General features: G+C 40.2%; 1 protein-coding gene and 1 non-coding gene across 3 annotated transcripts in view; both read right to left on the bottom strand.

Annotated features, from left to right (window-relative positions):
• Positions 1-26,675, bottom strand: part of DLG3 (discs large MAGUK scaffold protein 3) — an 86,657-nt gene that overhangs the window by 41,863 nt on the left and 18,119 nt on the right. The window lies entirely within an intron of this gene.
• On the bottom strand, positions 8,402-8,545 carry LOC142435468 (small nucleolar RNA SNORA48). Its single transcript, XR_012781518.1, has one exon. It is a non-coding gene; the product is annotated as a small nucleolar RNA SNORA48 (small nucleolar RNA).

Here is a 26,675-nt window from a genome sequence, read left to right as displayed (position 1 = left end):
ATAGCCAGGCACCATCTGGTTTCTTCATAAACATCCAGTGATCTCTTCATGAGGGCAAGCAGTGAGCAGGGCCATGTCATAAAAACAAATTGTTCTTAGATTAAGGCTAGAATTATGAGAGAGCCTCAAATCCATTCATACATCTATCATTCAGATGTGTCTCTGGTTCATTTTAGAGACATCATTAGCATTTTATGAGAGAGAGCATTATAAATCATCCTCCTGGACCATAAGGTAGAGACTGAAAACAAACAAACAAACAAACAAACTCACTGCCATTGAGTCAATGCCAACTCATAGTGTCCCCATAGAACAGGGTAAAACTGCCCGTGTGGGTTTCCTAGACTGTAACTCCTCACAGGAGCAAAGAGCCTAGTTTATTCTCCCCAGGTAGTTTCAAACAGTTGACCTTGCAGTTATCAGCCCAATGCTTACCCAACAGCACCACCCAGGCTCCTTAAGATTGAGAGTATAACCAACAATTTGGCCAATGGTATAGAATTTGAAACACTGTTGAGAAAGGAAATTATACAAGTATAGGCCAGTTTATGACTGCAATACATTGAATTATTGACTTATACCGATTAAACTCTTAAGTGACTGGACACTATTTACACAAACATTGGGAAGTGGTGATAGGGCTGTAAATTTACATGAGGCTGTAAATCTTTTTTTTTAATCCTTTTATTGGGAGCTCCTACAGATGTCTTAACATCCTATAGTTCCATCACCCCAAGCAGTATTGTACAATTGCTACCACGGTCAGTTTCAAAATATTTTCTTTCTTCTGGATCTCCTTGATATCAGCTCCCCTTTATCCTATCCCACCACCACCCTGCCCCACAGGAACCATCCCCCTTTTGCCATACACATCCAATAAACCCATTCACATACAATTCGGTTGTTTGATCCCATCAAGTGGGGTTATACAGTCATCAATGCTATCAGCTCCCTATTCCCTGCTTCCTCCACCCACTTCCAATACCCGCGGGGAACCTTCGTTACTCCTGTGAATGTTTCTGAAGGATTATCTATCTTGGATTTTCATGTACTGAACAATCTTAAATATATAAATGAACACACACAAGTATAACATGATTAATGAGGTAAAATAAAAACCATAATAGTAAGGGGAGGAAATATTAAAGAACTAGAGGATAGTTACGTGGTTCATCAGTGCTATGCTGCACCCTGGATTTATCATCCCTTCGGTGTAGCCCTTCTGAGAAGGACTGTTCAAGTAACCTGCAGGTGGATTTTGGGTCCCCACTACATCCCTACCCCTTCACATCAATTCTGTTGCTTGGTTTTGAACTTCTGATACCTATTTCCATAAACACCTTATGATCTCGCAGGCTGGTGTGCTTCTTCCATGTGGGCTTTGTTGCTTCACTGCTAGATGGCTGCTTATTTAATTACAAGCCTCTAAGACCCCAAACACGGTATCTTTTATTTTGTATTTTGCCTTCAGCAATCATGTCAGGAAGGTATTATATAATGCCACATTCCAAGATACAGTCGCTGAAGACAAATGGGTGCATAAGCAAATGTGATGAAGAAAGCTGATGGTGCCCGGCTATCAAAAGATATAATATCTGGGGTCTTAAAGACTTGAAGGTAAACAAGTGGTCATCTAGCAACAAAGCCCACATGGAAGAAGCACACCAGCTTACGCGATCACAAGGTGCCAAAGGGATCAGGTATCAGGCATCATCGGAACAAAAAAATCATATCATTGTGAATGAGGGGGAGTGCGGCGCGGAGACCCAAAGCTCATCTGTAGGCAACTGGATATCCCCTCATGGAAGGTTTGCCGGGAGGAGATGAGCCAGTCAGGGTGCAGTGTAGCAATGATGAAACATACAACTTTCCTTGAGTTCCTAAAAGCTTTCCCCCCAACACACACATACTATCATGATGCCAATTCTGTCTTACAAATCTGGCTAGACCAGAGGATGTACACTGGTACAGATAGGAACTGGAAAGACAGGGAATTCAGGGCAGATGATCCCTTCAGGATCAGTGGTGAGAGTGGCGATACCAGGAGGGTAGAGGGAGAGTGGGATGAAAAGGGGGAACCGATTACAAGGATCTACATATAACCTCCTCCCTGGGGACGGACAACAGAAAAGTGGGTGAAGGGAGACATTGGACAGTGTAAGATATGACAAAATAATAATTTATAAACTATCAAGGGTTCATGAGGGAGGAGGGAGTGGGGAGGGAGGGGGGAAAATGAGGAGCTGATGCCAGGGACTTATGTGGACAGCAAATGTTTTGAGAATGATGAGGGCAATGAATGTACAAATGTGCTTTACACAATTGATGTATATATGGATTGGGATAAGAGTTGTATGAGCCCCCAATAAAATGATTATAAAATAATGCCACATTATTAGAACAAACTCTTCTTGTACTGAAGTAGAGGCCCAAAGTCCATCTCCTTCCTTATTTCATTTGCATATATACATCTAAAAACAAATATACATATATGTATATTTACATGTATACATTTATATATACATATTTTTTTCTTCTTTCCTTTTTCTTTTTTTACTCCTAGCTCACTATCATATTTTCCCATCGTTCACCTCTCTAATTCCTCTCAGATACATGATCAAACATGCCCAGAAAAGCTACACCCTCCTCACCACCAATTTTATAAGCCTTACTAATCTCCTGTACCCGTCATTATTGGCTCACCGCTTACCCTCCCTCCCCATGCCCCCCATGAACCGTCGGTTCAGTTGTTGTCTCCGAGGATGTAAATCTTTACAGAAGCAGATGGCCTCATCTTTGCCCTCAGAACTGCTGGTGGTTTGGAACTGCTGATCTTGCATTAGCAACTCAATGCTTACCCAGCAGCACCACCAGGGCACCTTAAGATAGATAGTACCTCATTTAATATTAGAGATTTTATGTTACAAAGGGAGAAACCACTTTAAAAGCACCTGAACTCCTGGTGGCTCAGGGCCATGGTGAGTAGCAAATGGGGTCTTAAAAACTTGTGGAATAACCACCTAAAGTAAAACCATTGGTTTATCCGTATCCAGAGGATAGAAGGGTGATTAAAATCAAAAGACACATGGAAACAATGAGTCCAATTGAGTAATGTGCCAAGTAAATATCAGTCTCCACAACCCCAAGACCAGAATTCAATGGTGACTGACTACCTCTAACCACTTCTCTGAAAAGGATCACATTAGAAGGTTCCAGATGTGGTGGGAAGGGGCCCTGGTGCTCCATCCAGGCTGCTGACCACAAGGCCAGCAATTTGCAATCACCAGCTGCTCTGTGACAGAAAGACATGCTTTCCACTCCCACAAAGACTTACAGTCTCAGAAACCCCCAGAAGAGTCCTACCCTGTCCTAGAGGGTTTGCTGTGAGTCAAATTTGATTCAATGCCAGTAAGATGAGATACAGTAGGAGAAAAAAAAACATGTGACACAGAACTCTAAATTATAAGAGATCGGGTTTCTTGGTTCAGTAGAGGCTGGTAGGACCCCCAAAACTGTGGCCCCTATTCATCCTTCAGGTCTAGAACTGAGCTCAACCCCATACTAGAATAATCAACCATTTAGCATCAGAAAAGTAACATTTGCCCAATGACAGAATGTTAGGCAAGGAAGAATAAAAACAGGAAACACTGGAAGTGGAATAAGCAATGATATATTGAGGGGCTTAAAATGGATGAGTTGAAACAAAATGTAGATAAATTACTGCATACCAAACTGGCAATCTGCTCTGTGGATGTTCACTTAAATCACAATAAAAAGGTGGGTGTTTTCTTTAAATCATTTTACTGGGGGCTCTTACAGACATTATAACAACCCATAAATCAATTATATCACGCAAGCTTGTACATATGTTGCCAGCATCATTTTCAAAACATTATCTTTCTACTTGAGCCCTTATTATCAGTTCATTTTTCCCTCCTTCCCCCCTACCCTTGTAAACCCTTGATACAATTTACATGTATAAAAAGGGATATAGCAGAATATATATATATATATTCATATCTTACACCGTCCACTGTATTCTTTCACCCATGTTTCTGCTATTTGTCCCCCTCGGATGGGGTGTGGGGTGTTGCACATCCATCATTTCCATCAATTTAAAAAATGGGTGTTTTAAAATACCTGAATTCTAAGACTTGCCAATGTACTCCCTTCTTCCATATTGACTACGCTCATTGAAGAGCATCTCCCAGGCTGGAGTCACTGACTAGGAGGCCCACCGAATCACCCTCTAACTCAGAGGGTCTACTTAAAACAGGCTACTTAAAGTTTGTTTATTACTAAAATTTAAAGTCTATTAAACGGTTTTATTCATTTTTCCCCATTCAGATGAACCCAAACCTTTGCAACCCACAGAGATAGTCTCATGAGTCATCCTTTGCTCTTTCCACCTCATCTGGCAATTGCTAATTACAGAGGAAGAAACAGGGTGCAGAGGAACCCAAAGATACCATATGAGACCACGTTGTCTCACTGACCTAAAAGACCCAGTTTCCTGGACCCCAACTCAGACGCGGGCTCAGAACCTACTGGGCAGTGTGCATTTTCAACAAACACCCAAGGGAGTTCTGATGGCCAATAGAGTTTGAAACTCCTAAATGACTTACAGGTGGGGTTTTGTTTCATTCATTCAAAAAAAAAGGTATATATACCCCAGTCAGTGTCTCAAAAGGAAGGCAGGACAAGAGGGTTGGGAAGCTTTAAAAAATTTTGCAATACAAATGCCAAAACAAAAGTGCTAAAATGTCCAGTGTCCAATGTACTTGGTGATGAATATATATTTTTAAATCACAAAAGTAATATATGTTTTAATAAGTCTTTAATATTTTTCTTTAAACATGCCTATCAATTTTCTCCATCCCACTAGGCAGAAACGACCACTGTTAGCATCTAAAGTCTTCTTCCAAACTTACGTGCATACATATACTGTTTATATACAAAAGAGCCTCGAGAAGATTGTGGCAAATGCCATTTTCTTTCTATTTTTCCATGAACATTTTAAGCCCCTCACAGATACAAGGAACGGCGTTATGTAAAGATAGAATTAGAGAGCACTGTTCACCAACTTACTTTAAAACTTTTCTAATAAACTCAATGGCATCAGGTTGATTTTTACTGATAGTGCCCTAAAATGGTAGGACTGCTCCATGGGGTCTGGGGGTTGTAAATCTTTACAGACGCAGACTGCGTCACCTTTCTCCCACAGAGAAGCTGGTAGGTTTGAACTGCCAAACTTCCAGCCAGCAGCACAGTGCTTATGAAAACCCTTCTTTCTTTTTATGTGTTTGAAAACCCTTCATTCTTTGATTGCAATTTATGGATGGGCTACAATTATTCGTCTCAGTCCTGTCCTTACTGATACACATTTACACTTGTTAGTTTCCAATTTCATATTACAATCCTTTGCGAGAGCTTAAAATCAGAGGCACTGGTATTCATGGCTCGAGAAGCCTGAAAGGGGAGCTTTAATTACAGTTTGAAGTCTTGACCCATGTCTAGAATCCACGCTGGATTTCAAAAGCTCCGTCTTTAGTAACAGTTCCCCTAACCTCGATGCTGGCATAGCCACGTACCCTAGAGGAGACGTTCATTTTCTCTGAGGTCTAGGAGGTACAGCACAACACACGCTGCTCCCGGAGGATCTTGGACAAACAGATGTAAGATGTGATAGTTTATACCCGAAGGTTATTGGTCCGCATCGTTAATAAATCTTTACAATGGACCCCTAGAAACAGACACGCTTGAGGAAGTCATTCTTATAGCAGGTCACCTAGAAAACCTTCCAGCTCTATTCCGGTGGCCATCCTGTAAAAAACCGAAGAGCCTGTACCTTTGGCAATTGCCTGTGCACCCTTACCCAACCGTGTAATCCCACATCCAATGTTAACTAGCTATCCAGGCTAAATCCCTGCTTTTGGATATCCTGCCTTTGAGTGCCATGATCATCTTGCAGCCAATTATGATTTTTCAACTTTTCGTTCTCCAACTGTACATTGTTCAGTGGAATAGCCATTTTCATTCTGAATGTGGACATCTTCCCAGACTGGATTCTCTCTCCCTCAGTAAACCTGTGCTGCTTTTACTTTATGTCGACTCCATGATGTTGTTCTAGGTCGCAATACAGTGATAATAACATCAGTTGTCCAATGACTCCAGGTTTGAACTTTCCACCACTCAAATAGCAAAGTTCAAGAAAAAAAATCTGACTTGAAAAAATTTGTACAGACCAAGAGGGAGTCACACGTCTCCGTCTTGCCTCGGGCACAAAGGGGTGACCTACTCACTGCCCTCACATGCACAAAATATAGTGCTGTGTTGGTGTGTTGAAATATGTCATTGTGCTTTTTAAAAATGCTTTATTTGCATAAAATATCATCACCGTGGCTCCACAGAAAGTTACTGATGCCAGCAGTAAAGCTAAGAGGAAAACCGTGAGAATCACGATACAATTAAAGAAAAAAAATCATTGCAAAATTTGCATCGGGTCACCACTTTGATTTGGCAGCTGAATACAACATAGCTAAGTTGACATTATCAACATTTGTGGCGGGGTGGGGGATGGGGGAGGTATGGGGATTAAAGCAGCTACTGTAGCCAAAGGTGTGAAATAGTTAACCAGGAACAGTGAGGCTAGAGTACCATCGAAGAAGTTGAAAAGTTACTGTCAATTCGAATAAATCAGAAACAGTTCAATGGCGACAGTGTATCTGAGACAGGGATATGCAAGAAGGCTAAAAGTCCCCATGGAGATTTAGTGGAAAATGTTGTGGGAGCCAGCACTGAGCAGCCCTGAGTGTTCAGAGCCAGTCAGGCTGGTTAGAGAAATTCGAAAAGAAAACAGGCACGCACAGTGCAGGGGGCACGGGGAAGGGACGAGTACAAATAAAAACGAAGCTGATAAATCATAGCAGAATTTGCTGAATGCACGGAAGCTTGGATTTCATTCCTCAGCAAGTGTTCAACTGAGACGAAACCATGCTTTGGGGGGAAATAGGGCCTTCATTACTACAAAGCATTGCCAAGCCACAAGCCTATGAAAGATATGCTCACTTTATTGTTGTGTGGAAATGTCAGTGGGAATTTTAAAGTGAAGTCCATGGTAGAGTGCACCATTCCAAAAGTCGATGGGTTGTTAAACAACAAAGCATAATGAAAAATAAGTTAATTTTTACTTACTGTCTTGTGTTTTGACACTTAATATACTCTCTTCATTGAATTTGGATGTTTTGGGGGTAGTTCCACAACTTAGGGCTGTTAACTCTATGTTAAAGTCCGGGGAAATGAATGTATAAGTGTAATTTGGGGGGCTCAGAACCAATTTTGGTTTCCCATGATTTCTTACGGAAAAAATATGTTCTGTTCTCAAACTTTTTGGTGTTCAAACACGAATTTGGAAAAAGCTGAGTTTGACAACTGAGGTTATCACTATATCACAATCAGTACGATATGATATATTGGTATTAACTCATTCACTGCCATGGAGTCAATGCTAATGCATAGCAACAGGTCCCCTGTGGGTTTCTGAGACTAACTGTTTACAGGCATAGAAAGCCTTTCTTCCTGCTGGTAGCTTTGAACTGCAGACCATAGAGATCACAGCCCAACGTTTAATCACTATACCACCAGGGATCCATACATTGGTATTAGTAGTCCCATAGTATAGCTTCCTAGAAGTGAAATAACTGGGTCAAATTAGATGCATATTTAAATTTTTGACTGAGACTACCAAACTGAACCCCCACATGCTGAAAGCTTGATGACTGTAAAAAGGGTTAAAGTACATTTATAAATCTTCTAGAAGCATTTCTGTTTCTGAAGAAGAGACAGAATTACCTTTGAGGATAGATCCATCTTCTGTTTGGATGAAAGGCACTTTAGTTAAACTTTTGGTTATAGAAAAGTAAAACCAAGATTTCATTCTGGAATGGACACTGCGAAGCTAAAATGGTCTCTGTATAATAGGGGGTGGGGGGGTGGGGAAAGGTTGTTCTCTTGATGGGTGGAGTTGGGGGCACCAGGTTAGCCCTCAGCTCATAGGTCTTACTTATCTACTCTTGTCTTAGGCTGTTAAGTCACTCACTGATTCTGCTTCAATCTTTTCCCAGATGCCTTAGAGTCAGGGCAATCCCATGTGTGCAGAGCAGAACTTCTCCATAAGGTTTTGTTGGCTGTCATCGTAACAGAAGTAGATCACCAGATCTTTCCTTCCTAGGGACCACAAGGTGGGCTCAACCCATGACCTTTTAGGTTAACAGCTTTAGATATAATTTTGTTCATTATAGAAATTTTTTAAATTGCAGGAAATCATAAAGGTATGATATTCATCCCACTATTGTCATGGAGTAATTTTGACTCAGTGGGTTTCTGAGACTGGAGATTTTTTTTTAATGCCCTAGGCATGAAACAGCTCTGGTCACGATCTAGGCATCAAGCTAGGATGAACAAAGGGCTGCCAGTCTGCTCTGCCCCTGACTGATAGAAGAACACCACCACTAATCAGGTGTCTCTTTGCCCATAGCCAGGGGATGAGACTGTAGATTTTTATGGGAGTCGAAAGCCTCATCCTTCTCCCACAAAGCACTTGGGAGGTTTTCAACAGCTGGTCTTGTGTTAACAGCCCAACCCGAAACCCACAACACAACCAGGGCTCGGTTTCAAAACACTCACAGATAATTTCTATTCTCCTCCATCTGATTTGTTTTTTTTACTTAACATAATACACATTTTCTCGTGTCATTAAGTCTTCCACAGAAAAAAACTGTGTCCACACACCTGGAAATAGTTCCGGACACTGACCAACTAACTGCTATAGGGTAGTTTCCACCTAACCTTTCTGCTAAAGGGACTTCTGGGTGGGTTCATACCTTTGGTCACTAGTCAAGTATTAAACCATTTGCACAACCCAGAGACTATGACCTGTAAAATGATCTAAAATGACTTAGGAGTATCTACCATTAAACGTGACTACTTTGCCACCCCCTAGGAGTCTTGATAGCATAGTGGTTAATAGGCTTGGCTGCAAACCAAAAGACTGGCAGCTCAAACCCACCAGGCACGCTGCAAGAGAAAGATGTGGCAGTTGGCTTCCTCTATTTTATAAGTAGCTGGTTATTTTTGTTTCCATACTTGAAAACCAAGCCTTTCTTCCCCCATGCCAGGCCTCCAATCCTGTTCACAAACATGTTTTGCTGATGTTTTTAGCTAAGTGCCCTCTCGTTCCACCTTTCTTTCTAGCTTTTATGATAATTTACCCCTTAATTGTCTGTTGACTATATCTGTCCCCACTACCACTCGGCCTAATTTAGGAACATACTGTTGTTCTCTCTTCTATGAACCATTGCTACATTCTTCTGTTTTTCTTCCTCTAGGCGTTCCAAAATTTCATCTAGTTTAGATGAACAGCCTTCCTAAATCTTTGCCCCCGCTGTTCAAATTCTATAATGACTCACAGTAACTAAAAAATTTACTTAGAGATTTCAACTGGACTTCTAGGACTGCTACAAACATCCTCCTCTTTCTCGTTATACAAATCCTCTTTTAAGCTAACTTGCTTGTAAAACTTGAACATAACTTGTCCGTGCTTATCTCTGTTATTCCTTCTCCCAGAATTTTCTTCCCTTCCTGATATGGCACGTCATGCATGTCCTTTATCATCTTTCTTTCATCCCAGAAGTTTTATTTATTTATTCAAATGTTTGTTGAATGTCTCCTGTGGCCCAGGCACTGTGCCAGTTTCTGGGGATAAAAATACTAATCAAAAGGATCCTTAGAAATTACGGTCATGCCACAAATAACTATTAACTTACCATTTTAATTACAATTGTGATCACTGCTATGAAGAAAAAAGTCCAGTAGCTAAAAGAGGCTAACAGGATGACAAATAATGGGGGGAGGGGGGTGATCAGCAAAAGTTTCCCTGAGGAAGTGATATTTCAGTACTCAGCCCTAAGGATGAAGAATTATCTCAGGGAAGAATGGGGTAGCTGAAGAAAATATTTTAAGTAAAAGGAAGAGCATATGTGAGGGTACAAAGTGTCTAAAATACAGGGAAGGGATACTAGACGAACATTAAACTAGGAGGGTAAACAGGTCAGGGTACACAACGCCTTATAGAGTTTGGTAAGGATTCTGGCCTTTACCCTAAGATTAACAAGAAGAAGCCATTGAAAGATGTTTAAGTAAAGCAATGACATGATCAGACCCATCAGCAAAAGAGGGTCTACACTCAGTCTTCATGGGACCGGTCAGTCATTTGGCGGGAATTACAAAGACTAGGCTACAAGAGTCATATTAAATAATTCACAGTATCATAGCCTCACACAATCTGGGAAAATCAGGAAAGAAGGGACAAGGATCAAGAAACACAGGTAGAGCCTAGAAGAGATAAAATGTGACATCTAATTAGATGTAGGGCAAAGAAGGATCAAAGGTAACTTCTGAGTTCTTTGCTGGGGAGACCAGGAAAAGGTGGGGCAATGTGGGCAATCATTGAAAATGGCCATTATATGCTCAAAATGAATGATCTTTTCTCTAGACTAAACTGTATTACTTCCTTAACTATTCTTCATATCATATGGTTTCCAGGCCCCTACTACCTCTTCTTTCTTAAACTCTAGCATCCAGAATTTGTGGTGATATCATTTTCTTTACTAAACGATAAACTCCTTGATGTATCTTTTGTGTCCTTCTCTATGTTCAGTATACTAAGGTGCATCCTTTTTAATTCAACAGTGTTCCTGAATGCTCCAACTAAATAGAGAGATCTGGCAGGGCAGACCTGAACTCTACCGTTCTCAAATTGAATCTTCAGCACTGAGTTATACAAGTAGAAATGGTTGCATTGGAGAATGTGTTGCTGCATACATTCTTGCCACAATGGAAAAAATAATTACACTAATAACAATAAGTACAAGAAGAAAATGTTCTAAAGTTGATCGTGGTAATGATTATACAGCTCTATTTTTTATTTTTGTACAACTCTTCTTGATATGATTGAAATACTGGATTGAATGATATGTGGATGAAGTGATAATACAACTGCTTTCTGTTTGAAAAATAAGAGTCCTCATGAACAAATATAATAAGAATACGAACTTTCTCCTTCCACCCAAAAATGTTCAAAAAAACTGACCAGCAAAACCACACACCACTTCTGTAAAAAGCTGACATGTCCAGAGGTTTCAAGAAATAACCTAATAAAGCAGCAAAGAAGACCAAATAACAATATTCATTTATACAAATCGGATGCTAACCAAAGCCTCAATAGTCATCTCCCTTATAAGACTTCACTCTCGAATCTACATACCTCCCTTATGGACAGAATTTTCTGAGAATAAAAAATAGAATTTTCCATTAATTTGGAAAAGCAAAACAGTGTTTTCTCAACCTATAGAAATATGTTCTTATTTGATTATGGGCAGGAAATGTACAGAGAAATAGCTGAAGTGGCCAAGGATTTCATTTTACTTGGATCCAAAAATCTATGCTCCAGGAAGCAGTTTCTTTCTGCTGTACGTAGGGTCACTGCGAGTCAGAACCGAACAACAAATATGCATGTGAAAGCTGGACAAAATGAGAAAACGCTGCAGAAGAATGTATGTCTTTGAAGGTGGTGTTGGCAAAAAGCATCCAAAGTACCACTGACTTCCGGGAGAACAAAAAATGCTCTCTTGGCAACTTTTTCTCCTGTACTTTGGGCGCGTGTTCAGGAGAGGTCAGTCCCTGGAAAAGGACGCCATGCTTGGCAAAGAAGAAGGTCAGTCATAAAGAGGAAGACCCTCAATGAGACTGACTGACAGCGGTTGCAACAATGTGGCCAAATATAAAAAGAATTTCAAGAATGGCTCAGAAACAGGCAGTGTTTCGTTCTGTTGTACACGGGGTCGCTATGAGTTGGAACCAACTTGGAAGCAACCAGCAACAGAAAATGTATAGGCAGGAAGCAAATGGCAGCAACAAAGGGTACTTACTCTGCATGCATTATAAGACTATCAATGATTTGAATGAAGATACAAGCATATAAAAATCATTCTTATGCATTTTAAAATGAAAATATAGCTGGGAAGCAACTGAGATGATTAACTTTGGATACACAGATATTATAACAGGTAGGAACAAGAAGATGTAAAATTTTTTTAAAAAGTTAACTTCCTGACCTTGAATCTCCATACACGTACTGAGTAGGGAAGACATGGCTAAACAATGGCACATGTTTTGGTTAGCTATAAACCCCAAATAAAATACCAGCTGCTTTTTTTTAAGTTGCTTGATTTATATGTAAGTGTTGGTGTACAAATCTCAAATTCATACAGCCGTCATTTACCATTACTGAAGGGTCTGAAGCCCAAAGGAGTTACCAATTGTGAAAAAGCCCAACAGAACAGTGGTGAAAATGAAGTCAAAACCCCCAAAAGAATCACATATTTTGATGAGTCTGAATGGTTTTGTGCTGCTCTAGTTGCCTTTGGAGGGCAAACCCTCAGGATGCGTCTGAATTACAAGCGTCTGTCCTACCACTTTGGTACACCTTTTCAAATGAAATGGGTTGAACTGAAAGCAAAATAAGTCCACAAAAATATACCTACTATTATGGAGCTAAGTATATGCACTGCTGAATATCACACTATTTCTAGGAATCACACTTTTCTCTCTATAAAAATTATTATGAAACCCTTTACTCAGGTAAGTTTCTAATGATACCGGTACACGGCCCATAGCTGTCTAGTTGATCCCGACTCATGGTGACTTTTATAAGGCCTAGTACTACTGCCCCATAGGTTTCCAAGGCTCTAAATCTTCCCAGAAGCAGACCACCATACCTCTCCCTTAGACTGACCGGTAGGTTCGAACCATCGTTCTCTTAGATAGCAGCTAATCACTAAATCCAATACCTTCCAAACTAGGCTATTTCTCATACTTACTCTAATTTTGACATATTTTAAATTTTATGACCAAATTAGTGAAATCCATAAGGTAATCAGGAACTTGTTTAAATAATTTTTTAACATTCTAGAAGAGGGAAATCACCACATTTGGAAATTAGCACTAAGCTCTTTGGTAAAAAGTAGCAAATCAGCGGTTATAAATTACAATTCTTAAGACTATGTAAGAGGGCCGAAAAGTGGCAAGCAGACCTGAATGTGGGCAAGCATTGTTCTACTTTTAGAAAAATGAATTCAGAGCTATGACTAACCCAGAGCAGAAAATTAAGTGTCATTGTTCTGGTTCTTGCACTGTCACATAACCAGAGTTACCGACAGTATCCTGAATTATCTAAACCAAGCCATTCCACTACCACTGAGTCAAGTCCAACTCACAAGGACTATAAATAGGGGTTTCAAAGACTAAACCTTCACCACAGCAGAGAGCCTCAGCTTTTTCCTGAGGAGCGGCTGGTGGGTTTGAACTGCTGACCTTGAGGTTAGCAACCAACATCTAACCCACAGAGCCAACAGAACTCTATCCTGAAGGATACTGGAAATAAAACAGAAAACAAAACATGCCAGATATGAAAATAATAATTTATAAATTTTCAAGGGTTCATGAGGGAGGGAGGAAGAATGAGGAGCTGATATAAAGGGCTCAAGTAGAAAGAAAACGATTTGAAAATGATGATGGCAGCATATGTACACATGTGCTTGACACATTGGGTGAATATATGGATTGTGATAAGAGTTGCAAGAGCCCCAAATAAAATTTTTTAATAAAAAAATTCTAGATCACCACTCCACACAATATTCCAGTGTATCCCCAATGACTAGATTTTTTTTCTTTGTCTTTCAAAGAACTTAGTGAAGAAGCAGAAAGAGGTACAGTATGAAAGGGCTATAAGATATGAGGTTTCATGTGAACTCCAAGATAGATAAAACTACAGAGACAGTAACTGGATTAAAATGTTCTTGGAGGTATGGGAGGGTGAACTGGGAGTAAACGGGGAGGCACTAACACTGAGCACAAGGAAGAAGGAACAGTTGAGTGTGGTGATGAGTGTACGGCTCTTATTGAGTTGTATGATGTGACTTATGTGTCAATAAAACTTTTAAAGTTGATAAAAACATAACTAAAGTGTACAAATAAAATATGTTATTAAAAATAGCTAAAGGTTTCATTATATTCATTCACCTGGTGTATAATAAGAATTTTTAAAAGCCGTAATCTCACATCAAGCTTATAAAAAAAAAAACATTCAATGGACCTTGCCTTTGGTTCCTCTCATCTATTCCAAGTTACCCAAACAGAGCAGGGTGAAAAATCTCAAGTCGGGACTTTCTTTTAAAGGATTTTCATATAATTTATTTAAGTGGAAAATGAACAAAGACTTTGGATTCTTTAACCCAGTGTTTCCCCTGGGGGTGGCCGGAATGATGGGGTGGGGTAGGCTGTAAAAGTCGATACCTATACTTTATCCTAGATTATGAGCTATGATATGGAAGTGTTTAATTGCCTTGGGGAACTGAGTAATTCTTTTCTGAAAAGTGGGTGGTAGGCCAAATAAGCGTAGGAGCCTATTATGCTTTAACCCATAAGTCAAAGTATATCTAAGAACTACCCTAAGCAAATACCTTGTGAGGGTTAAGGGTTTGTATCAACTTGGTAACCCATAATTCTCTGCAGTTTGGCAGATGCTATGTACTTACCCTCCTCCATTTGGTGACCTGATGAGGGCAGTCACTCAGCTGGGGATTGTAGCTTGCACTTAAAATATATGGATGCTCCAGCAAAGGTCGCTCCCTCTCAATCCTGCATACAATTTGTCATTCTCTGACCTCCGGTTCTGAGGACCTAAGTCCTGACAACTGCCCTCCTGATTTGGGATTCATCATCCCTTGCAGCCACCTGAGTCAGGAGAAGCCTCTAGTTTGATGCGTAAATTTGAAACTTGCCACCCTCCACAAATAGGTACGAGCCATTTTAAAATATAATCTCTCTCTGGATGTGTATGTATGTATTATTATTATCATTATTATTGGTTTTGCCCCACTAGATAACCCAACCTAAGAAACACCTCATCTGGAAAATCTAAGAATGAAGACAGAATTTTAGTTCTTGCAATTCTCAGGGTGTTGGTTATACTCATTTAGAATAGTCTTTTCCCACTTAACCCAGCTATTTCCATAGAATCACTGAAACATGGACATCTTAGAATTAAATTTGCAAACTTGAGTCAATGTAAATGATTTCAATGATTTACCAAACTAACGGATTTGTAGATTTAAGTCTTCTTCACAGAACCCTTACTCCTCATCTACTCACTTAATGACCCAATAGTCAGTAAGTGAGGCATAGGTGTACATTTCCCATTCACAACAGTAATAAAAAATACTATCTATTTTGTATGTTAATGACAGTAACAAACACCAAGGTCCTTCATGGAGCCCCTGGCTGGCAGACCCCATGTGCATGTTGAGAGGAAGCTCATAGTATTTCACCACTTGGTATGACAGAGTGGGAGTTCAATCTTCCTAAGACACTGGGGTGCTGCAGGAAGGCTGGAGTGGAGCCTGTGGGGACGGGATGCTGGCTGGCATGTCCTGGGTGCCCACAAGAATCTGCAACAGGGCACCAATAGCAGGTGTTGTGGGACGAGTGAGAAGTAGGACCTCAGGGTCTGATCCTAGCTCCCAGCCCCAAGGGGTAGCAAGAATGTGATGAGCCATGGTCGTAAGGAGCCCTGATACAGGGCACTTGGGTGCCCAGGGCCTGTGGGACCCCACATCATCTGACCAGCATTTGTGCAGTCCCTTATGCTTCCTCATTCCCACCTCCTGGGCAGTCACAGGTGAGCATGGGGCAGAATACCTGGGAAGAGTTGAGGTCAGTGAATGATTGGCCAGTGGAAGCTGCAGTTTAAGGACAAGGGCAGAGTGTGGACCTGGCCATCACAGCCTGTATGGAAGCTCTGGATTGTCAATTACCAGGGAGACATGGGAATGGAGGGCAGCAGGGACACACGTCAAGAGCCGGGGAATGCTCAGGCAAAGGGCCAGCGGGAGGCCCAGCAGGCAGCATGTATCCCCTTGCAGTACTTAGACCCCGTCACCTGGACAAGAGGGTTTCTGCCCCTGACAAAGCCACCAAGAGCATTTTGGGATCATTGTATCAGGCTCACCCATCTTGAAAATACAACGAGGGAACAACAGAAAAGGTAGCAGAGGAATAGGGAGGGATGGCCCTTAGGCCACCTTGGCTCTGGAAGACAAGACAGGCCTCCCTTGTGGGCAATGGTGAGGGCTAAGTTCTCCTGAGGAAATATGTGGAGGAAGATGATTTCAGCAAGGGCCCTGAGGGGCATTCAGAGTGAATTAGTATGGTCATTCTCCATTTTTACATAATGCCTATTTTTGTATTAACAGCCTTCTTTCTGGAACCTAAATATGTCAACAAGTGAGGACTAGGTGTAGTCACTCTCACAGGTTTAGTAATTTCACTTCAAGGAATTTATCTTGAGGAAAAAATCATAGATTCACAAAAAGCCCTGCCAAAGGATTTCCATCAAAGGATCAAAAAAACAACAAACCAAACCCCCGAAACAGTGTCCACCAACAGGAGAATGGCTACACAAATTATGGCATACACATGATAAAATATTTATTACAAAGCACTTTTTCAAAGAAATATCCAAGACCTAATGGTAAGTTAAAAGAAAGGATATACAATGACTGTTCTCACCACACACACACCGGACATCAAAAGTTGGTGGGAAATTTCTTACTGTCTCTGTAGATTTAGCTTTTCTGGACTTCATATACAGAAAAATGTTTATAAAGAAAACAATAACCAAGTAAAATAGATAAAAACCCCAAGTGAAAAGAAAGCTGAAAATATTAAAAACTAGAACTGAAAAGATCATAAGGGAGCTCAATTGAAAGGGAGCTAAATTTTAACCTAACTGCATCTTCAACAACCCACTTCTCGATGCGTTCTTCGTGATAGCAGGCTATTCGCATCTCTAGTCCATGGTCAGAGGGAATTCACCAAGTGTTTAATCCATGTCTATTTCCCCTTCCCTTTGTAAAATCGAAACAGCTTTAAAAATGGGTCCAAAAGGAGAACAAATGATAGTACATTCTGACCGATGTCTGTCTTAATCGACTTTATAATGCTCTTTGTCTGATCACAGGGCTATTCATATCCCTCAACTATGATTGGAGGGGATTCACCTGAGGCTTAATCCATATGTGGACCCTGCAAATGGATTTGGGGCTTCTACTGTCATCCATAGCCTTCTGCAAACCAGGTGTTCACAATTTAACTTCTGATACCATTCCCTCCTTTAGCTTTGGATGATATTATTTACAATCCTTGGACCACACAGGCTGGTGTGCTTCTTCCATGTGGTTTTAGTGGATGCCTCACTTAAGATGGCTGCTTGTTGGAGAACAAGCCTTTAAGACCCCAGCCGGTATTCTTTCAGATAGCCGGGCACCATTTAGTTTCTTCACACTTTGCTATAGCCCCCACATCTTGAGTGGTTCTTCATAAGGGTGAGCATCAAGCAGGTCCATGTCATAAGAACGAATTGTTCTTCAATTGGGGCAAGAAAAATTTCATCAAAAAATTTGAAGTCTCTCATATGGTTATGTACTGGCAAGTCAGTTGACTCATTGCAAGTCTATGTAGAACAGAACAAAACCTTGTCCCATTCCGTACCATCCTCATAATTCTGGCTACGTTTAATGGTTGTTGCAGCCACTGTGTCAATGCATCTCACTGAGGCGCTTCCTCTCTTTTGCTGACCCTCTTACCAAGTAAACATGTAAGACAAAGTCCTGCTGTCCTTGCTCCTAAGGAACATTTTGACTATACGTCTTCCAACACAGATTTGTTGTTCATCTGTATAGTCAATATTTTTACCCAATACAACCTAATTCAAATGCATCACTTCTGTCTTCCTTATTTATTGTCTACCTTTCTCATGCATTGAGGTTATGGGAAATATCATGGGTTGGGGCAGGCACACCTTAATCATCAAAGTGACATGCTTGATTTTTAACATTTTAAAAAGGCTTTTTACATTCGAGTTTTCAAATGTAATGTGTTAATTATGGATCCCAGTAAAATGACACCTTTGACAACTTCACTATTTTCTGTGTTTATCTTAATGTTGCTTATTGGTTCAGATGTGACAGCTTTGGTTTGAGTTGAGATGTTATCCATATTAAAGGTAGTAGACTTTGATCTTCATCACTAAGTGCTTCAAGTCTTCTGTACTTGTGTTACCTGCACATCATAGACTGTCTTCCTCCAATACTGATTCTGCTTTCATCTTGCAGTCCACCTACTGAGATTATTCACTCAGCATATCGATTAAGGAAGTTTAAAAGATACAACCATGATGCACACCTTTCCTGATTTTCAATACACGCGCTATCTTGTTATGTTTGACCAACTGCCTCTTGGTCTCTATAGTTTCCTCATGGGCATAATCAAGTGTACAGAGCTCCCATCCTCACAATGTTGCCCAGAGTTGATTGTGAGCCCATTACCTCCTCTAAATCAGCTTGAAAGCGGATTCTGTCAGCTCCCTATCCATGTACTGCTGACATTTTTAAACTATCTTTGAAAAAAATTATTTTTTGTGATACTAGTAATACTGCTCTATAATTTCCACATTCTGTTTAGTAACCTTTGGATTGGGCACAAAGTAGGATCTCTTCCAGTAGGACTGAACAGGTACTGCCTTCTAAACTTCTAGGCATGAATGAATGAGTGCCTCCTGGGCTGCATCGAATTGTTGAACCTTTTCAATGTGTATTCAGTTAATTTCCAGAATACTGCTTTTAATCAATGCTTTCAATCTATCTTGAAGCTCTTACTCGATGTAATTGATTCTCGATCATATGCTACCTCTAGAAATGGCTAAACTTCAGTGCTCTGTGGCGCAGTGGCTGTGCATGCCTTCCATCTTCTTTTGGTGCTTCCTGCAGCATTCAATACTTTGCTTAGAACTCAAGGCTCGAATGTTCTCTCAGCGTGAAAAATGCTGGGTGTGTTTGTTCTTCTCTGTTGGGTTTCTAACTCCAGGTCTTTGCATATTTATTTTAATACTTTGTCCTTTTGAATGGTCCTTTGAAATTCTCTTTGTCATGCCATCATTTCTACTAGCCACATTACATGCTCTATGTTCGCAAGAAAGCTTCTGAGTTTGGTCTAACATACATATTAGCCTTTTCTTTCTTTCCTGTCTTTTTAATAACCTTTGAATTTCTCATCTGTTCTTTGGTCATTAGTGTCCAATGTATCAAATGTTCTTCAGATGGTCTCCAAATTCAGGTGGGATATACTCTAAGTTGTTTTTTTAAATCATTTTATTGGGGTCTCGTACAACTCTTATCACAATCCATACATCCATCCATAGTATGTCAAGCACATTTGTACATTTATTGCCCTCATCATTCCCAAAACATTTGCTTTCTACTTGAGCCCTTGGTATCAGCTCCTCATTTTCTCCTCCCTCCCGCTCCCTGATGATTTATAAATTATTATTTTGTGATATCCTACACTCTCCAATGTCTCCCTTCACCCTCTTTTCTGTTGTCCATCCCCCACGGAGGAGGTTATGTGTAAATTCTTATAATTGGTTCCCCTTTTCTAACGCACCTTCCTTCCACCCTCAAGGTATTGCCACTCTCACCACTGGTCCTGAAGGGATCATCTGTCCTGGATTCCGTGTTTCCGGTTCCTATCTGTACCAGTGTACATTCTCTAGTCTAGCTGGAATTATAAGGTAGAATTGGGATCATGATAGTGGGATGGGGGGGCAGAGAGGAAGCATTTAAGAACTAGAAGAAGGGTGAATACTTATTTCATCAGTGCTACACTGCACCGACTGGCTCGTCTCTTCCCCGTGACCCTTCTGTAAGGGGATGTCCAGTTGCCTACAGATGGGCTTAGTACCCCAATCTGCACATGATATGACTTTTTGTTCTTTGATGCCTGATATCTGATCCCTTCGACACCTCGTGATCACAAAGGCTGACGCGCTTCTTTTGCTCTCATGGACTTGCTTCTGTTTTCTTTAGCTTCATTAGAACTTATATATTAGCAGTTGACCCCTGGCCTTGTTCTGTTGAATATTGACTATCTCCACAATTTCTTTTCATAAATGCAGTTCATTTGATTACTGTGTATTCCATTTGGTGAGTTCCATGTGTGTAGCCACTGTTTAAGTTGCTGGGAAAAAATACTTGCAATAAATAATTCATTGGTCTTACAAAATCTATCATTTGATCTCCATCGTTTCTATGATAAAGGCCTTATTTCCCAATTACTGATCCTGCCTCTATCTTTCCAAGTTTCACATTCCAGTCACTAGTATGCATCCTGTTGTGTTTGATCACTTTGAGGCTGCACAAGATGATAAAATTTTTCAATGATCTCATCATGGGCATGAAAGTTGGTGTATAAATTTGAATAACAGCTGTATTTACTGGTCTTCCTTGTGGCTGGCTGGATGTTCTTTTTGACAGTGAACATGATGACATTCCTCTCCAATTTGTCACTCCCAGCATAGTAAACCATATGGTTGTACAAGTTAACATGATCAATACCAGTCCATTTCAGCTCACTAATGCCTAGGAAATTGATCTTTATGTGTTCCATTTCACTTTTACCAACTTTCCATTTTTCTAGAACCCTATTTCATATATTCCACCTTTCAATATTTTAATGAATATTTGCAGCTGTCTCTTCTCATTTTGCGTCCTACTCCATCAGCTCAAGAAGGTCCTGCAGGCTTTGCTCCATCTGCACCATTATGGTCAACAATACTTAAAAAAAAATCATTTTATTGGGGGCTCGTACAGCTCTTATCACAATTCACACATATATCCATCGTGTCAAGCACACTTGTGCATTTGTTACCATCATCATTCTCAAATCATTTGTTTTCTACTTGAGCCCTTGGTATCAGCTCATTTTCCCCTCCGTCCCCCACCCTCTCTCCCACATATACGCTTGATAATTTGTAAATTCTTATTTTTTTCATGTCTTAACACTGTCTGATGGCTTCCTTCACCCACTTTTCGGTTGTCTGTCCCCCTGGGAGGGGGTTATATGTAGAACATTGTGATCAGTTTCCTCTTTCACCCCCACTTTTCCCTCCCCCTCCTGGTATCTCTACTCTCATTATTGGTCCTGAAGGGTTCATCTGTCCTGGATTTCCTGTGTTTCCAGCTCATATCTGTACCCATGTACATCCTCTGGTCTAGCCAGATTTGTAAGGTAGAATTGGGATGATAGTGGGGAGGGGGGGAAGCATTAAAGAACTAGAGGAAAGTTATATGTTTCATCGGTGCTATACTGCACCTTGACTGACTTGTCTCCTCCCCGCGACCCTCCTATAAGGGAATGTACTGTTGCCTACAGATGGGTTTGGGGTCTCCACTCTGCACTCACCCTCATTCACAATGTATGAGTTTTTCTTCTTCAATGCCTGATACCTGATCCTATGGACACCTCATGATTTCACAGGCTGGTGTGCTTCTTTCATGTGGGCCTCGTTGCTTCTCAGCTAGATGGCCGCTTGTTTACCTTCAAGCCTTTAAGACCCTAGATGCCATATATTTTGATAGCCGGGCATCAGCTTTCTTCACCACGTTTGCTAATGCACCAGCTTTGTCTTTGGTGATTGTGTCGGGAAGGTGAGGATCATGAAATGCCAGTTTAATAGAACAAAGTGTTCTTGCATTGAAGGAGTACTTGAGTAGAGGCCCAATGTCCACCTGCTACCTTAATACTAAACCTATGAATATATGCACATAGATTTATTTCCCCATCCTCATACATGTATTTACATATGCATATGCCTGTATTTAGATCTCTATAAATGCCCTTTGCCTCCTAGTTCTTTCTTCTATTTCCATTTACTTTCCTCTTGTCCCACTACCATGCTCAGCCTTCACTTGGGTTTCAGTATTTCCTCTGCTACAATGCCCTTGATCACGCCCTATCAGGCCTCCTATACCCTTCCTTGCCATTGATTTCGGATCACTTGTAGTTTCCTTGTCCCTGGGGTTTGTTAACACCCACTTCCTTTTCCCCACCTCCCCCTCTCCAGTGCCTGCCCCGCCCCAACTATCAGTCCTGTTGTTTTCTCCTCCAGATTGTTTTATCCCACCTATCTTTTCTAGATAGAAAAAATAATAGGCACTAAAAACAAGATAAAGCAAAACAAAGCAACAAAAGAAAACCAAAAAACAAGCCAATGACAAAAAAAAGAGAAAAGTCTGTAAATAGTTCAAAGTCTGTTTGTTGACGTTTAGGAGTGTTTTCTAGTCAAGTCTGATGGGGTGCCATGCCTTGGCTCCAAAGTCAATTTTTGGTCTTCCCTGGGGAATTCATTGCTCTGTTCCACTTGCTTGCTCTGTTGCACATCCTTAGTGTTTTGCCTCAGTGTGATTGGGTCAGATCAGGCGCAATTCTTGCACTTTGTCTCCAGTATTGTCCCACTTAGTGCTATGGGTCAGTGAGGGAATTGTGTCCCTTAGTGGGGCCGGCCTTATGGTCCTCTCTGCTTTGGTTGCTCTGAGCAGGAATATCATCCTCAGGGCTTGGTGGGGCCAGGATGTGTTCCACTCTCTCTTCCTCTCCCTTCATTTGCTCCTGTATGCTCTGATCAGACATGTCCCTCTCCCTGAGCTTGAGCTTCAGTGCTGTCCTCTGAAGTGAATTTTGTGGGGAGGGTGGGCTGTCTAAGTAGTTGGGATTGGGACCAGCCCCTCAGAAGGTCAACTATAATTTGAGGAGGCAGCTCTTCCCTAGCCCCCAACCTGAGAGGCACCTCTTTGGGCAATGTATCAAACAATGTTCTGCTCCTAGTCATAAGGTTTTCAGTGGCTAATTTCATCTGAAGTAATCTATTTGGGCCTTCTTCCTAGTCTGTTTTTAAGTATGGGAGACCCGCTGACACGCATGCACCATGGGTGACCCTGCTGCTACATGAAATATTGATAGCATAGCTTTCAGCATCGCAGCACAAGAAACCAACAGACAAATGTTGGATATATGTGTTATATATCAAATATAAATATACAAAAGTGTGAAGAGAGATACGCAATCTTGTTTTTCTCTGGAAGTAGGTGCAATAGGTGATTTTAACTGTTCAACTTTCATATTTTTCTGTATTTCCAAATTTTCTCTAAAACTAAATGTGGTACTTTGATATCTAGGAAAAGTAAATATAATTTGTGGTAGGAGCAAGAGGCTAGCTGAATAGGATGGAACCAAGGGCAGAAACAAGGTGTATGTGTGCGCGCGCATGCACACACGCACACACACATACACAATGTCCTTCCATTAATCATTTTCCTTTGGAACTAATCACCCAGTTACAAATAAATCTGCTTTATTTTTTCCCAGCCATCATATCCAAAAGTAGACCAAAGCAGTCTTGGCAATGCCATACCAAAATGTAAATATTGTACCTCTACTGTATTTCCCTGATCTGTCTTGCAAGGAATTTACCTCAGTCTAACATAGCTTGATTGACCTTGGTGAACAAATACTGGTTGTTCCTAGTGCTCACCGCTTCTTTTACTGAATGTTTACAAAACACTTTGTACAAATCTATTGGGGAATTTAACCAGGATTTGCAAAGTTCTTTTAGAAACTCACAAGGACATATACCAGAGCCCTAATGAACATATATACAAAAACATGTTAATGATTTTTTGGTCTGTTCAAATTTTATATTACTTACTTTCAATAAATAAAAAAACCTCTCAAAATCTCTAGGTCCTTTGCTTTTTAAGGTCTAAATTCAATTAAATGAGTAAACAGAGGTCCTTTTTAAGAGAATGAAAGCTTTAGCATAGGAAAAATGAAGGAAAGACAAGGCCCCTTTATTAAGGAAAGACTGTTATTAACTGGAGATTATATGATTTAAAAAGAGATTAGGTATAAAAGAGGAATTTGTAAGTTGAATTCACAAGATCACTCCCACTTATACACAAAACTAGAAGTCAATTTAGAGATCATTTTGCACAGTTCCCTCATTTTATAATTCAGAAAATTGAGCCCCAAAGAGGGTGACTGGTACAAGATCATCCAGGTACTTAAATAAAATATGATATAAAAATATAATGTAAAAAGGGGCAAGGACTTAGGGCCCTGGATTCTAGTCTAAGATGAGACCCATAGGATTTAAATAATATTTTTTCTCTTTACAGAAAGAAAGTAAAAACAGTATTTGTTCATTTCAGTGGCATTCAATTCCAGAAAAAGATTATTATAAGGTGTTTTAGAATGATAAGCCTATTGCTCTGCTGCTCTCTATTTCTCTACTTAAACAATTACTGTCATTGTGGAATATAAAACTACGGCTTAGAGCAATACTATAAACTACCAGGATCAATATTTCAACAACACATTAAATTCAAAAGAAATCTTAAAAAGCTATAATTCAATAAGAAATAGTGTATTCTCGTTGCTATATTTTAGTTTTTCTTTCTACTCCATCCAAAGAACACATACCAAAGTGCCTAAAATTTTGTCCCAAACCATCTAACAAGGACAAGACAGTCCTGTCTAGATAGGTTCAAAATGCTTGCCAAACCCATCTACCATGCCTTTGGGCTCCATGGAACATAAAAAAGCCCAGCACAAACACATACACATTAACTATGAAGTTTTGCTCCAGAGGGTAAAATGAAAAATTAAGTTCAAATTTTTAATTCCAAGTTTACCCCCAAAAAAAGGATGAGGCGAAAGGGTATAGCCATTTTGGGGGGGGTGTCTCAAAAATATTAAACATAGAGTTATCTTGTGATTTAGCAATTTCACTCTTAGATATGTACCCAAGATAAATGAAAACAAATGTCCACATAAACCCATGAATGTTTATTATTCATAATACTAAAAGAAACAAAACAAATGTCCAATGACTGATGAAAATAAAATGCGGTAAGCCATATAGTGGAATATTATGTGGTGATAAAAAGTACTGACTCATGCTACAATATGAATGAACCTTGAAAACATTATGCTAAGTGAAAAAAGCCAGACACAGAAGTTCATACATTGTATCACTCTATCTGAACTGTCTATAAAAGGCAAAGCCATAGAGACAGGAAGATGAGTGGTGGCCAGTGGTTTAGGAGTGGGGCAGTGGAGAATGAAAGCTACAGGGTATAGAATTTATTTTGGAGGTGAGCAAATATTCTCAAATCGACTACGGTAATGTTTGCCCTCACAAACATTTGTAAACATTCTTTAAAAAAAACTGAATTGTACACTTTAAATGGGTGAATTGTATGGTATGTGAATTTCAATACGTTTTTTTTTGGGGGGGGGTCAGGTCAGCATTTATAGCTAAAACTACCCATACCAAAGCCTAAAGTCCTTCCAGCATACATTTTGGCAAAAAAAGAAAGTAAGTAGTCCTTTATTAGTGCATGTCCCTGGGTCCCATCCAATCACCCGAGTGAATCACTTGAGTAACAATATAGTTCTTTGGGCCGAGGTCAATTTGGAGAGTGACACAATCAAATCAGAAGAATGATGAAATAAAAACTGAATTACAAGTAATATGTGAAAAATGCTCATGAGGATGTAGAAAAATTTGAACCCTCACTTACTGCTGAGGGAAATGTCAAGTAGTGCAGCTGCTGCCTAAAAGAGTCAGGCTGTTCTTCAAAAGGTTAAGCACTGAGTCCCCACAACGCAGCAATTCTACTTCTAGGAATCAACATAAGCATGTGTAACCATGTGTTCATAGCATCATTATTCATCCTAGTCAAAAGGTGGGAAAGTTCCAAATGTCCCTCAACTAATGATAAGTGGGTAAACACGGATAACCAAAATAGCTATGTCCACATAATGGAATATCAGGCAACCAAAAAAGGGATAATTTCCAATATATGCTACAACATGGAGGAACCACAAAAAAAATGTCAAGGGGAAGAAGCCAGACATAAAAGACAATATTTTGTATGATTCCATTTACATGAGTTGTCCAGAAAATGAAAATGTCTCTAAAGAAAACCGAAAGTAGATTAGTTTCTTTCAAGGGCTTGGGGGAAGGGGATAGGAGCAGTAGCTAAGTTTTCTTTTTAGGGTAATAAAAATGTTCTCAACCTGACTGAAAAGTCCAAAATCCAGTGACTTACATACTTTTAAAGGATAAATTATATTGTCAAAAAATGGCAAATAAAATTCCATTTCACTTGAGGAAATGAGAAATACCTACCTATTGCATTCATATCTTAAGCCTGCACACATCGCTACCTAGTCAAGTAAACCAACTCCCACCTTTTGGCTCTCCCTGGGGTTCCCCCAACACCCTGCCCCAGTATCAGTCCTTAATAGTCTTCCTAAGCCCATTTTGAGAGATTTTATAAGAAAAATATTGAATGATGCAGGAAACATCAAGAGAAGATGGAAAGAATACAGTGCCTGAACCAAAAAGAACTAGTCGATATTCCACCATTTCACGGGGTAGCATCTGAGTAAGAACCAATGGTGCTCAAGGAAGAAGTTCAAGCGGCACTGAAAACATTAGCCAAAAAAACAAGGCTCTAGGAATTGATGGAATATCAACTGAAAATTTTCAGAAAGCTTAAGAAGCACTGGAAGCACTCACTGATCTGTGCCAGGAAATTTGGAAGACAGCTACTTGGCCAACTGATTGGAAGAGATTCCTATTTGTGCCCATTCCAAAG

Source organism: Tenrec ecaudatus, chromosome X (assembly GCF_050624435.1).
Source record: "Tenrec ecaudatus isolate mTenEca1 chromosome X, mTenEca1.hap1, whole genome shotgun sequence".
Lineage (NCBI taxonomy): Eukaryota > Metazoa > Chordata > Mammalia > Afrosoricida > Tenrecidae > Tenrec > Tenrec ecaudatus.
This window is presented reverse-complemented; position numbering and strand designations above follow the sequence as displayed.